Source organism: Alligator mississippiensis, chromosome 1 (genome assembly GCF_030867095.1).
Source record: "Alligator mississippiensis isolate rAllMis1 chromosome 1, rAllMis1, whole genome shotgun sequence".
Classification (NCBI taxonomy): Eukaryota; Metazoa; Chordata; order Crocodylia; family Alligatoridae; genus Alligator; species Alligator mississippiensis.
In genome coordinates this window covers 221,716,647-221,728,904 of record NC_081824.1, presented here as the reverse complement: position 1 = coordinate 221,728,904, position 12,258 = coordinate 221,716,647, and positions in this window count along the sequence as shown.

Below are 12,258 nucleotides of genomic sequence, written 5' to 3'. Positions count from 1 at the left end.
GGAGCTAATTCTCGGGGTTTGCCAGCTGGTGTTGGAGGTGGGGTGGGTGGATTGGATTCCCCCCCCCACCTACGGGGGGGGGGTGGGAAGGGGGAAGGGGTGGCTCCAATCCACATGCCTCACTTCCCAGTGTTGCCTAAAGAAAACCCAGGCAGAGCTCTCTCCGTTCCCTTCCCCACCTGAAAACAGCTTGGAGTCTGGCAGGCAGCACAAACACAAATTACTGAAGACACTATATTTTGAAGCCTCTTCATCTGAACTCTCATGCAATGAGGGGTCAGATTTTTATGGGCCTGGGCCCTTTTAAAGCACTTTGCAGCCATGTGCTTTTGTCTGGCCATGGCTGTAGAGCACTTTCGGGGGCTAGATTGGGCAAAAACTATCACTTTTGTCTGTGCCCAAAGAACTAAATTGAGCTGATGCCGGAAAAAATCTTTTAGTAGGGATGGGCATGTCTTGCGCGACCTTGGGCAAGGCACTCTGCTTCTTCTGTGAAATTGAAATAAAAAAGCTTCTTTATTTTTCTTTAATTTGACTGCAGAGTTCTCAGAGCAGGTTCTGCCTCCTGCTGTAGATGCATAGCCCTGATGTCCAGAGTGTGGCTATTGAAAGGCACCATTTACTGGTTTGCCAAGGTGCAGCTCTTTTTTTTTTTTTCCCCTGATTGACAGGGAAAAAAGTAAAGAACAGAATTTTAAAAGAGAGTGAATGGAATCTGTCACATGACTAATTATCTATACCACATTTGTTCAGCTATAGGATGACCCTCACTATAAGATGCCCCCCACCAATAATTAGATTATATACGGTAAAAGCTCTGTTATCTGGCATCCCCCGGGAATGGGGGATACCGGATAACAAAATATGCCGGTTAATTGAATGGCCCTGGCCACTGCTTCTCCTGCCACGTCTGGGGCATCCCTCTGCCCCTCTCGCGATGTTGCCGCCCCTCCCACCGCATCACTGCCTGCCCTGCAGGACAGGGAGGTGGGCCCCTCACAGCCTGTTATGCCCCTGGGCCGTGGGGGCTCGGCAACATAGGCTGCTTTGCCCCTGGCCATGGGGGCTCAGAGAAACCAGAAGTGCTGTGGTGGGCACTTTTGGTTTCACTTCATCTTACAAGCTGGCATGCCGGTTAGTAGAGCATGCCGGCTTGTAAGATGCTGGATAGCGCAGTTTTTTCTGTGTCTGTCTATCTATCTGTCTGTCTATCTATCTATCTGTCTGTCTGTCTATCTATCTATCGATTTATAGATATATGGAAAAATTATATATATATTCTTCAGGTATAGAATCTAATTATTTGATGTTTGCCTTGAATAAATCCCCTTTCCCAATGCTACAGCAGGGAAAATAGACCTGAGGGACATAGCCCTTTGCCATCTGCCATTCCCACCCCTCAACTTCTTCCCCCTGCAGCCCCTTCCCCCTTTCCTTCCTGCCAGACCTTGTTCTCCCTAAGCTCATAGAAGTGAGAGGCAAATTTGAAAACACTGACCTTGAAATAAATATAGCTATAGTAATTTGCATATAGGCAAATTACCACACCACAAGTACCCATAGATGTAGTTAATCCAAAATTGGTGCATTTTAGGTTTTTTTTGAAACTGCTACACATTTTAGCACAGGTACTTCCATAAGCATACTTTCTAGCAGTACTTTTGTACCTACTTACATATATATTAAAAACTTTGTAAGCTGTTAGTCCACAGCCAAAAGACCTATGATTTAACATATAATGCATTGGGCTGGGCCCCAGCACAGTCAATACTGTTTCAAGCCATGGTGATCCCACAGCTCGGCACTGCTCAGTGTGTGTGTGTGTGTGTGTGTGTGTGTGTGTGTGTGGCAGGGAGGGTAGAGTAATCTGAAGTACACACACACACACACACACACGTGCTAATTGGCCCATCACTCATGACTTGAGCCAGGTGTTCTTATCATGGGTCCTGGGACCCTTCAAAAAATTGTATTTTGATGAGGCACAGGCAACCTGGTCAACTCATCATGGAGAATGGGGCCACATTAGTCATCCATCAGGCTGAGAAAGGGGTGACAGAGGGATTCTGGGTGAACTGCTTGAGGCCCTATTTGGTGATGTTTGCCAGACATTTAAGGCTGGTGAAGAAACAGGAATCATTGGAAATGGGAAAGAAAGACAACTCAGCTGTAGGAGTGAAGAGGAAGTTGAAATGTATTCAGTGTAGTAGCTCATAACGACTTTTTAAAATGAGCCAGTATTGAGGGGGATTGCACGTGATGGCACTACTGTATATATCTTCTTCAGATAGACTGCATTAACCTATCCTTGTGGCAGGTTCCTGTGCTAACTTGGAAGGGGAGATGCTGTGATCAATTAAGTAGTTTTACTCTACCTGGCAGGAAAGAGACTTCTCCTCTTGGCCTTGAATGACTTCATATAGTTGGAAGGTGGGGGCCTGTCCCTTGCACTGCAGGCAGGCTGACCCCTATCAGAGTCTATGAATACCTTCAAACATAAAAACCTCACCTTTGTAATTTTAAGTTCATGGGGGATTGCTCTTGGGCTTTCCCTCTAGCTTGTTCCTTCAGCCTTTGGCTAGGGGCAAGCAAGACAAGGGGGTATCTGAACTCCAAGGTCTCCAGGGTTGGGGCTTGCATGTAGAATGCCTGCCATGGATTTGGGAGTATCTGAAGCCCCAGACTGATGGTAGTCTGGGAGGTAGGATACTTGTCTGTGGTAGCACCACACATTTGAATGATTGAGCTCTGCTCAGTTAATAGAATTCAGAACTGATTTAGCCTGAGTCAAGAAGTTAAATAAAAAAATTGAAATTTCATTAAATTTAACTTCAAATTTTGAAATTGCATCAACATTTTTGGCACCTGGGGTGGCTGTCAGAGCTTGCTCCGGCCTCTCCATGTACCAGCTTGGTATTACAGTACCTTCAGGCCCAGTGCTCATTCCCTCCTATGGGAGCAAGTGCCCGTTTGCTTTTTTTTTAAGAGACACATGGATGAGCACGCGCATGCGCGCACACACATGCGCGCACACACATATACTCTGTTCCTGCTGTCCTGTGGGGCTAGGCCAACTCTCAGGATCTCAACATTACGCTGTTAGATGGGAGAGTGTGACACAATTGCACATATACACACACAAATCAATTAGGCACTTACACACACCCCAGGCTCATATGCATACACTACCAACTCAGGCACATACACATCCAAGATAGCCAGTCTAAGCACATGCACACCTATCGCCAATTCAAGCAAATACAATGGTAGCAGGAGAGAAAAAGGCTTGGTGGAGGGATTGGAGTTAAGAGGTGTAGGGACAGAGTCCAGGTCCTTTGCTTGGGGAAGGAAGGTGGGTGATAGGCATCTATCCTGGGCTGCGAGTTGATCCTCGATGGCTAGTCAGAATCTTTTCCAGCAAGGTGTTGTCCAGAGAGGGTTGCTGGCAGGGCCTCTGGGTAGGTAGGTGGTGTGGTATAGTGCTGGTCCAGATGGAGAGGGCATCCCAAGGAGGTCACACTCTACCACCCCTTTTATAGGGGTGGGCTACCTGTGTCTCCTATGGGATGGACATATCCAGGCAAGGACAGTCCTGGTGTACTGAGCATGTGCACTCCAGGCAAGGACATACAGTTCCAGATGTCTGTGTTGCAATATAGGCAACCCCTGCTTAGCGCTCTTAATTGGTTTTGGAAAAACTAAGCGCTAAGCAAAACCCATTTTCCCCATTGGATTTAACGTAAATAAAGACAATTGATTTTGCACCTCCTGCCGGCCCAGACCATGCTCCTCCAGCCCCACCCTGGGCCCTGCCAGCCCAGGCCCTGCACTCCTGCCGGGCCTGGGGGACCCGCCTGACCAGGAATTTATGGTGAGAAGGCAGCAGGGCTCTGGCACAGGGTAAGCAGTGGGGCCACCTACTGGCCTGTGCCCCGCTTTGCCCAGCGGGAACTCCTTCCAGGGCACCCAGCACAGATCACTGCAGGGGGTGGGGGCTGGAGTGGGGGAGCTTTGTGGGCTTGGCTTGCATTCACCCAGGCCCTGCACTCCTGCCAGCCCTGGCCTTGGGCCCTGTGCTCCTGCCACCCACCTGCCCCGGGCCCTGTGCTCCTGCCATCCACTTGCTCCGGGCCCTGCGCTCCTGCTGCCCACCCACCCCTTCTTGCTGCCACTGCTGCTCCTTCCCCCTTGCTAGCCATTCCCACACCACATACCAGAGCGGACCCTGCACTCCTGCCACCTGCCAGCCTGGGCTCCAAACTCTCACTGTCCAGCTCCCCCGCCCACCCCTTCTTGCTGCTACTGCTCCTCCCTGCCCACTCCAGTACCATGTGCCAGAGCAGACCCTGGGCTCCTGCCACCCCTCTCTGGGCTCCCACCGGCTGCTACTCACCACTTCCCTCAACACTGATGCTGAGTGCTATAACGAAACATACTCAGCGCTAAGTGAAAACAGGTAGGTATTTTAAATTAGTGCTATAACGAAACCATGCTAAGTGAAACCGCGTTATGTAGGGGTTACCTGTAGTGGGTTGGCTGATTTCTGTAGGGTCTTTGTTTTTCAGATGCTGGATCTGTGGTTCCTGGGTGAGTCAATGGAAGGCAATAGTCCAGTCATCAAGCTGATGGTCCGGTTGTTGAGTAAAAAACTTGCCTTTCATTTGGTAGTTAGTGGAAAAGATTAGAAAAACAGCTATAGTGAAACTGGAAAACCACATCCACTGTATCTGGTTTCAGGCTTCATTATAAACTCAGTGCTTGGATCATCTGTGCAAAAGGCCTGCTAAAGATTTATGAACTTCTCAAGAGAACATGGTCCTAAGTTTAAGAGAACAAAGAGGTGATTTTTTGTTGTTGTAAATTGAAAATGAGCTCATGAACTGCTATGCAGTACTTCTGGGCAGGATACTTTCAGGCAAGCTGTAGCTTCATTTTTGAAACTGTAAGGAGTTCTATATAGCCTTGGAGGTGAGCCTATCAATGTAAATAGATAACACTATTCTAGATGTTTCTAAAATGAACGCAGTCAACACCTGCTGTCCTCAACCCAAATTCACTGAAGCACTGGACAGGTCTTGCTTCTACATCTAAACATTGTGTCTTGGGGTTCATTTCTTGCAGAATATCAAAATGTTATGGATGATTTGGTATTGACCAATGCAAATAGAAGTAATTATATTAAAAAATAGACATTACTTCCTGCTAGCAATATCCTATATACTGGAATCTCACCACTTAACTAGTATCTTTATCTTTTGACAGAATTTAGAAAAAAAAAATGTTCTAATGTTTAAATGCTGTTATTCTGGATTGCTCAGTGAAAAGCTATTCATTATACATAGTCTGCCAAAATAGCAAACAAAATATTAATATACCTGAAGAAATGAATAAATTATAATACTGACAATATAATAATGCCACAGAAAATATTTCATACTGTTCCGGTAGGTCTCTTAAAAATACAGCAGAAGAGTGGATACAGAAGTGAAAAGAAGGACAACAAATTTAAAAGCTGATGGAATTATATATACCATATATAAGTAAAGCATGGGATTCAAAAAAAACCAGGAAACATTCTGAAAAATATAGGCATTTACGAAGACTATGAGACTACCGAGATTTTGATGACAATCTACAGGTGTGCTGGATAGGATAGAAGGAAATAAACAAAGCACTGATAAACAAGGAAAAAAAGAAAAGCTCTCGTGAGCTGGATACTTTATAAATATGAGGTTTCTCGCACCTTCTTCTGAACCACATAGCCCATCTTTAATTAGATGGATACAATGGAATGTGATGAACCACTAGTGTGATCTGGAATAGTTTTTAGGGCTGTGCAAAGCTTTGGTTGCTGATCTGATTCGAAGGAGATTCGGCCCGATTCAGCAGCTGAATCTCCAAATCCAAATCAAATCAGGAGACCCTTTAATCTCTCCAAATCAAATCGGAAGCCTCCAAATTGATTTGGAGAGATTTGACAATTCGGCCATGGTGTGACTTTATATGGGTTTTTTTTCTACATACCTCAAGGTACCAGGTGCATCTCGTGAACACAGATAGTGGGGTGGATGGAGCATCCCATGGAAGTGCAGGGGGTCCCCCGTGTACTTGGTGGCAGACTCAGAAGTGGACCAGAGTACTTCTGGGGGGAGCTCCCCCCCCCCAATCTTCCTGTGGGATATTCCACCTGCCCCACCATCTCAGTGTTCACAAGCATGTGCCTGGTACCTCAAGGTATGTAGAAAAAACATTTAGAGCTGTGTCTGTGGCCGAATCGCTGATTCTCCAAATCAGAATTGAGTCAGGGCAGTGATCTGAATCAGCAAATCAAATCACTGTCCCCCGAATCGGGTGAAATCCAAATCAAATACTGCCCACTTTGCACACCCCAATGGTTATTTTCATGGTGTTGTTATGTCATGTTGCACTGTATCACTTCAGATAGCAGCCCTTGTAACATCTGCTGTTAGAATTCTTGTCCACAGGCTCTTCTCCAAAAGGAAGAGCTACTGTTTAGAGCAAGAAAATTGAAACATTCTCACAGGGGCAAGGGTCAGAAATTACACACGAACTGGTGAAAGTGATCAGAAACCAGTTCAAATTTTTCACACAGGAAGTTCAGTGCAAGGTCAGTGTCCAAAAGTGGTTTAAGAAAACCTGGATGGATGTAGTATCACACTTAACTGATTTAAGTTAAATCAATTTATTGAACTTCTTTCCCAGATCCCTTCCAGATTCAAGTTAACTCTGTCCCCCAGCATCCCAGGATGCTTTGTACCTCTCCTGCAAAACTCCCCTCACAGGGTAGGCAAGCTAGCCTTGGCCCAAACTGTCTGCTCCAGCTGAGCAGAGCAGCATGCTCTAGCACCCCCCAGCTCCTGGCCTGGGCCACTACAAGCATGTGGCTGCATTTCCAGAATCAAAAGTGAATGTCTGTCCATTTAGTTATAGGTTCACTCTGTACAATTTAGATTAACCTGCAAAGATTGGATTGATTCAGCCTTGGACTTTTTGACTATATTTACTTAGCCAGGAAGTGAACAGATTGCTCTTCTATGTGGGTTTCAGAACAGTCCTGGTTGGGGAGGCCACCCTTTTAAAAAATTTCTTCCTAAAGCATACTTCCTTCTCTCTCTGGACTGTTGTGCAAAAGGAATTGGAATGAATTGCAGGTTTCTCTTGCTTTATGTGTGTGCTGTATGTTTAAATTCACTCTTATACAATTAATCTTTTAATATAAAAAATTCACTATATGTGAGGTAAATTCACTCTTATGCAATCAGTGTGGTGGAAGCCCACAGTCAGCTGCTTTGTGCGGTGCATTGTGGGAGTGATGTGTACCAAAATACAGTGTGGATATCCAGTGTGCATCTATGCTCCTTGCTCATTGTCTGTAACACATGTTTCTGTAGTTGCCATCTCTGTTATGGTAACATTCACCACCACCCTGGGCTTGTGTGCACTATCTGCTGTTGGTGAGTACCAAAATTGTCTTGTAAAAGTGGTAGAAATGGGTCTGGAGGTCAGTACAGTTGAAGTCTTGAAACGTATCCCTATTTGTTACATTGTAAAGTGGGTTCCCTTTATGCAAATTCAAGTTATGCGCTGTTTTGAGAAACCTATACTGGGAATCAAGTAGTGCCCCTGTACCTGTCACAATAACAGGCCGAGTAATTACATGCATGGAAGCTGTGTGGGCACTTGGGAAATTTGGGTTAAAAATCCCTTGTTCATTAATGCAACATTACACCACAATGCTCATAGTAAAAGATATTGTTAACTGAGTCATTCAATAACTTCATACACTTGCATTTTCTAATATGCTGCCCAGTTAGATCATTTTAAATGGTCTAAAAACTCCCTACAATAAGGTACAGAAAATCATGTTAGCACTGTTTCTGAGAGATGAGTAAACTATTGTCAGATTCCCTTGCGTATCCTTAAGAGCAAGTGTTACAATTGCAGATCTATTGAACTGCACTCCATTATCTCTTATTAATGGGAAATTGTCCATAAATTACTGAGGCGTGACTCGTTTTTTCCCCAACACAGCTGCAGTCTCTTTATTCTGTGAAATTTTAGCCTCTCAAGGATAAAAAGAAAAAATGGAGGGGGACTGAAACCACTCAAAACAGCACCTCCCAGCATTCCCTGACAAGTGGACCTTTCTCCATGATGCTGAATCAGCCCAGCATGAGAGCTGGAAAATGGATTGGGGGAGGCAGCAGCTAATGTGAGCTTCCCATAACACTTACGTGGAAGGGAACAATGAAAGGTGCAGTCTGAAGAAAATCTGAAGCGGCAGAGAAAAAAGTAATAAGTTAAATCATTACTAACCAGAACTGAAGTGTTTTGCCTTGTTACCCTGAAGTCAAGCAGATGGTAGGACAAGGTGATAGCTTCCAGACTAGCTGATTCATAGACATGAGTTTTCATTGTCAACATCCTGCTTAGTCAGATGCTATGAATGGACTGGCAGAAATAATATATAATACATGGAAGGGGAAGGGACAAGGAAAGAGAACAGTTGTAAGAAAAGGAGTAAGTAGGTTGTTTGCTCAATTGAGATGAAAAAGGCTGTTAACACCTGGGGGGACACAAGCATTAGCAGCCATTCCAAGTAATAGGATAAGAATCCATAGTCCCTGTAGAGAACGAGACCAGGGTTGATGCAATCTAGTCTCTGAATGGTTTCTTGTTCTGCAATTTCATATTGAGTGAAACCCAGGGCAGGGTTGTCTCCCAAGCTAGCTTAAGACAGTGGTCATTTTCCAAAAGGGGTTGAATATCATCAATGATGTGTTTTAAGGTATTTGACCTGGGGGGCTGTAAGTGACGACTAAAGAGATCTGTTGTCCTTATCATTGGGTTGATATTGTAGCAGGTCAGACAGAGATCTGTCTGGTTCTGATTTGAATGACTATGGCTTTGAGAATGTATTGTAAAGTGTGGATCCCTGAAGGACTCATCCCACTTGGTGCAATCAGGGCAGATATGGTTGTAATGTATCATTGCATTTGAACATCACATGGATGATGGATCTAGCAGGGTGCTTAGGATGAAGCCTGGTGGCATGGAGTCAACTGTAAGAGTTTGTTGTTTTCCAATACAATATGGTGGTGGTGTTGACATTGCAAAAGTTCACAATAATATGGCAGAAATCACAGGGTGGAATGTTCAAAGGTCAGTTTGATAGATAGGGCGAAAGTCTTCCTTCTCATATTTCCACGTGATGAAGATATCATTGATGTAGCTCGGGTATATCAAGGAGATGAGAGGACAAATGCAGAAGAAGCAGGCTTCAAGATCTGTCCTAAATATATTGGGGGCATGCATATGCCTGTGACCAAATCATTTGTTTACAGGTACAGGGAGTCTTCAGATCTGAAGCAGTTGTGTGAAAGGATAATACAGGAAAGTCTGATGGAAACAGACCTGCCATGCATGGGAATAGAGTTCCTTATGGCTTGTAATCCATCCTCATGGGGAATGTTGGTGTATGTACAGAGATCTGACATCCACTGATACGATGTTTCCTGGAGTTTGTCAGTAGAGGCTAGTGTCCTAAGAAAATGTGGTGTCCGTCCCTCCATCAATGCTGACCTTGTGAAGGAACACCTTGAGAGGCTGGATACCTTCAAGTCAGCTGGCCCTGACAATCTACACCCCAGGGTACTCAAGGAGCTGGCGAGCATCATAGCCCAGCCTCTGGCACGGATCTTTGAAAACTCCTGGCGCTCTGGTGTAGTGCCCAAAGACTGGAAGAAGGCCAGTGTAGTGCCTATCTTCAAGAATGGAAGGAAAGTGGATCCAGCAAACTATAGGCCCATCAGCCTGACTTCTATCCTGGGGAAGATCTTAGAAAAGTTTATTAAAGAGGCCATCCTTAATGAACTGGCCACTGCCAACATCCTGAGGGATAGCCAGCATGGGTTTGTTGCAGGTAGGTCTTGCTTGACTAATCTCATTTCCTTCTATGACCAGGTGACCTATCACCTGGACAAGGGAGAAGAGATTGATGTCATATATCTTGACTTCAAAAAAGCCTTTGATCTGGTATCCCATGATCACCTCTTGACAAAACTGGCCAATTGTGGCCTTGGGTCCACCACAATCTGCTAGCTGGGAAATTGGCTCCGTGGTCGGACCCAGAGGGTAGTAATTGATGGAAGTCAATCGTCATGGTGCCCTGTGACCAGTAAGGGTCCCCCAAGGCTCTGTCCTTGGACATGTATTGTTCAACATCTTCATTAATGATGTGGACATTGGAGTCAGAACCAGACTGGCCAAGTTCACCAATGACACCAAACATTGGGGCAAAGCATCCACACCTGAAGACAGGAAGGTAATCCAGGCTGACCTGGACAGACTCAGCAAATGGGCTGATGGGAACCTGATGGTGTTTAACACCAAAAAATGCAAGGTTCTCCACCTTGGGAGCAAAAACCTGCAGCATCCTTATAGGCTTGGCATCACTACACTGGCTAGCACTATGGAAGAAAGAGACTTGGGGGTCATCATTGACCACAAGATGAACATGAGCCTGCAATGTGATGCTGCAGCTAGTAAAGCAACCAAAACACGGGTTTGCGTCCATAGATGCTTCTCAAGCAAATCCTGGGACGTCATTCTCCCCTTGTACTCGGCCTTGGTGAGGCCACAGCTGGAGTACTGTGTCCAGTTTTGGGCTCCACAATTCAAAAAGGATGTGGAGAAGCTTGAGAGAATCCAAAGAAGAGCCATGCGCATGATCAGAGGTCAGGGAAGCAGACCCTACGATGACAGGCTGAGAGCTATGGGGCTCTTTAGCCTGGAAAAGCACAGGCTCAGGGGTGATCTGATGGCCACCTATAAGTTTATCAGGGATGACCATCAGTACCTGTGGGAACGTTTGTTCACCAGAGCACCCCAAGGGATGACGAGGTCGAATGGTTATATACTACTGCAAGACCATTTCAGGCTGGACGTAAAGAAGAATTTCTTTACTGTCCGAGCCCCCAAGGTCTAGAATAGCCTGCCATCGGAGGTGGTTCAAGCACCTACATTGAACACCTTCAAGAGTAAATTGGATGCTTATCTTGCTGGGATCCTATGACCCCAGCTGACTTCCTGCCCTTTGGGCAGGGGGCTGGACTCGATCTTCTGAGGTCCCTTCCAGCCCTAATGTCTATGAAATCTATGAAACTAGTTGGTAGCTATGGTGGCATATGAAAATAGGATAGATTCAACATAGCCAGAAACTCCCTTTGTGATCATGCCATTACCAAAGGCAATGGGGCGTCCTGAGTTGCCCGGTTTGTGTATCTTGGATAATTCATGGCCTGTGTCTCCAGTGGTTGGAAGCATTTCCATTACAGCACATTACATTTTCTCCTGCTTTTTTAAAGATAGACACAACCTCTTAAAAGGCTTTACCTTTAAAAAAGCTGGAGAAAATGTAATGTAATAGAAATGTTCCTGTTGCACTTAGCTTCTAACTCAGGTCTGTAAATTCCACTCAGTCAAGTGTCACGACTCAGAATTGCAATGCCTAGTTTCTTCTCATGAGTCCACTTAACTGATTCCCTGCAACAATTTAAGAATTGGGATGGCCTGACCTAAGTGCTCATGAAATTCTTCTGAGAATACTGTAGGTACTAATAAAATAAATGGTGAGCAGTGTACCAGGGGAACAGAAGTAAATGGACACACTTCAAGGCCTCTTTGTCTCACCATCTTTGTCTTCAGAATCATTGAAAACGAGGGTTGAAAGGAAACTCAGGAGGTCATCTATTCCAACCTTCTGCTCAAAGAAGGACCATCCGTAACTAGATCATCCCAGGAAAGGCTTTGTCTACCAGGGTTTTAAAAACCTCTGAGATGAAGATTCTACAACCGCTCTTCGCAGCCTGTTCCAGCGTTGTACTACCCTCCTCATGAGAGAGTTTTTCCTTATGTCTAACCTAAACTTTCCTTGCTGCAACTTGAGACCATTGCTCCTTGTTTTGTTATCTGCCACCACTGAGAACAGTCTAACTTCCTAAGTCATGTACCCCAACCCCCTAGTCATTTTTGTTGCCCTCATCTAGACATTCTGCAATTTGTCCACATCCTTTCTGTAGTGGATGGCCCAAAACTGAATGCAGTACTCCAGATGTGGGCGCACCAGTGCTGAATAGAGGGTAATAATCACTTCCCTCGATCTTCTGGCAATACTCCTACTAATGCAACCCAGTATGCCATTAGCTGCCTTCACCACAAGGGCACACTGTTGGTTCA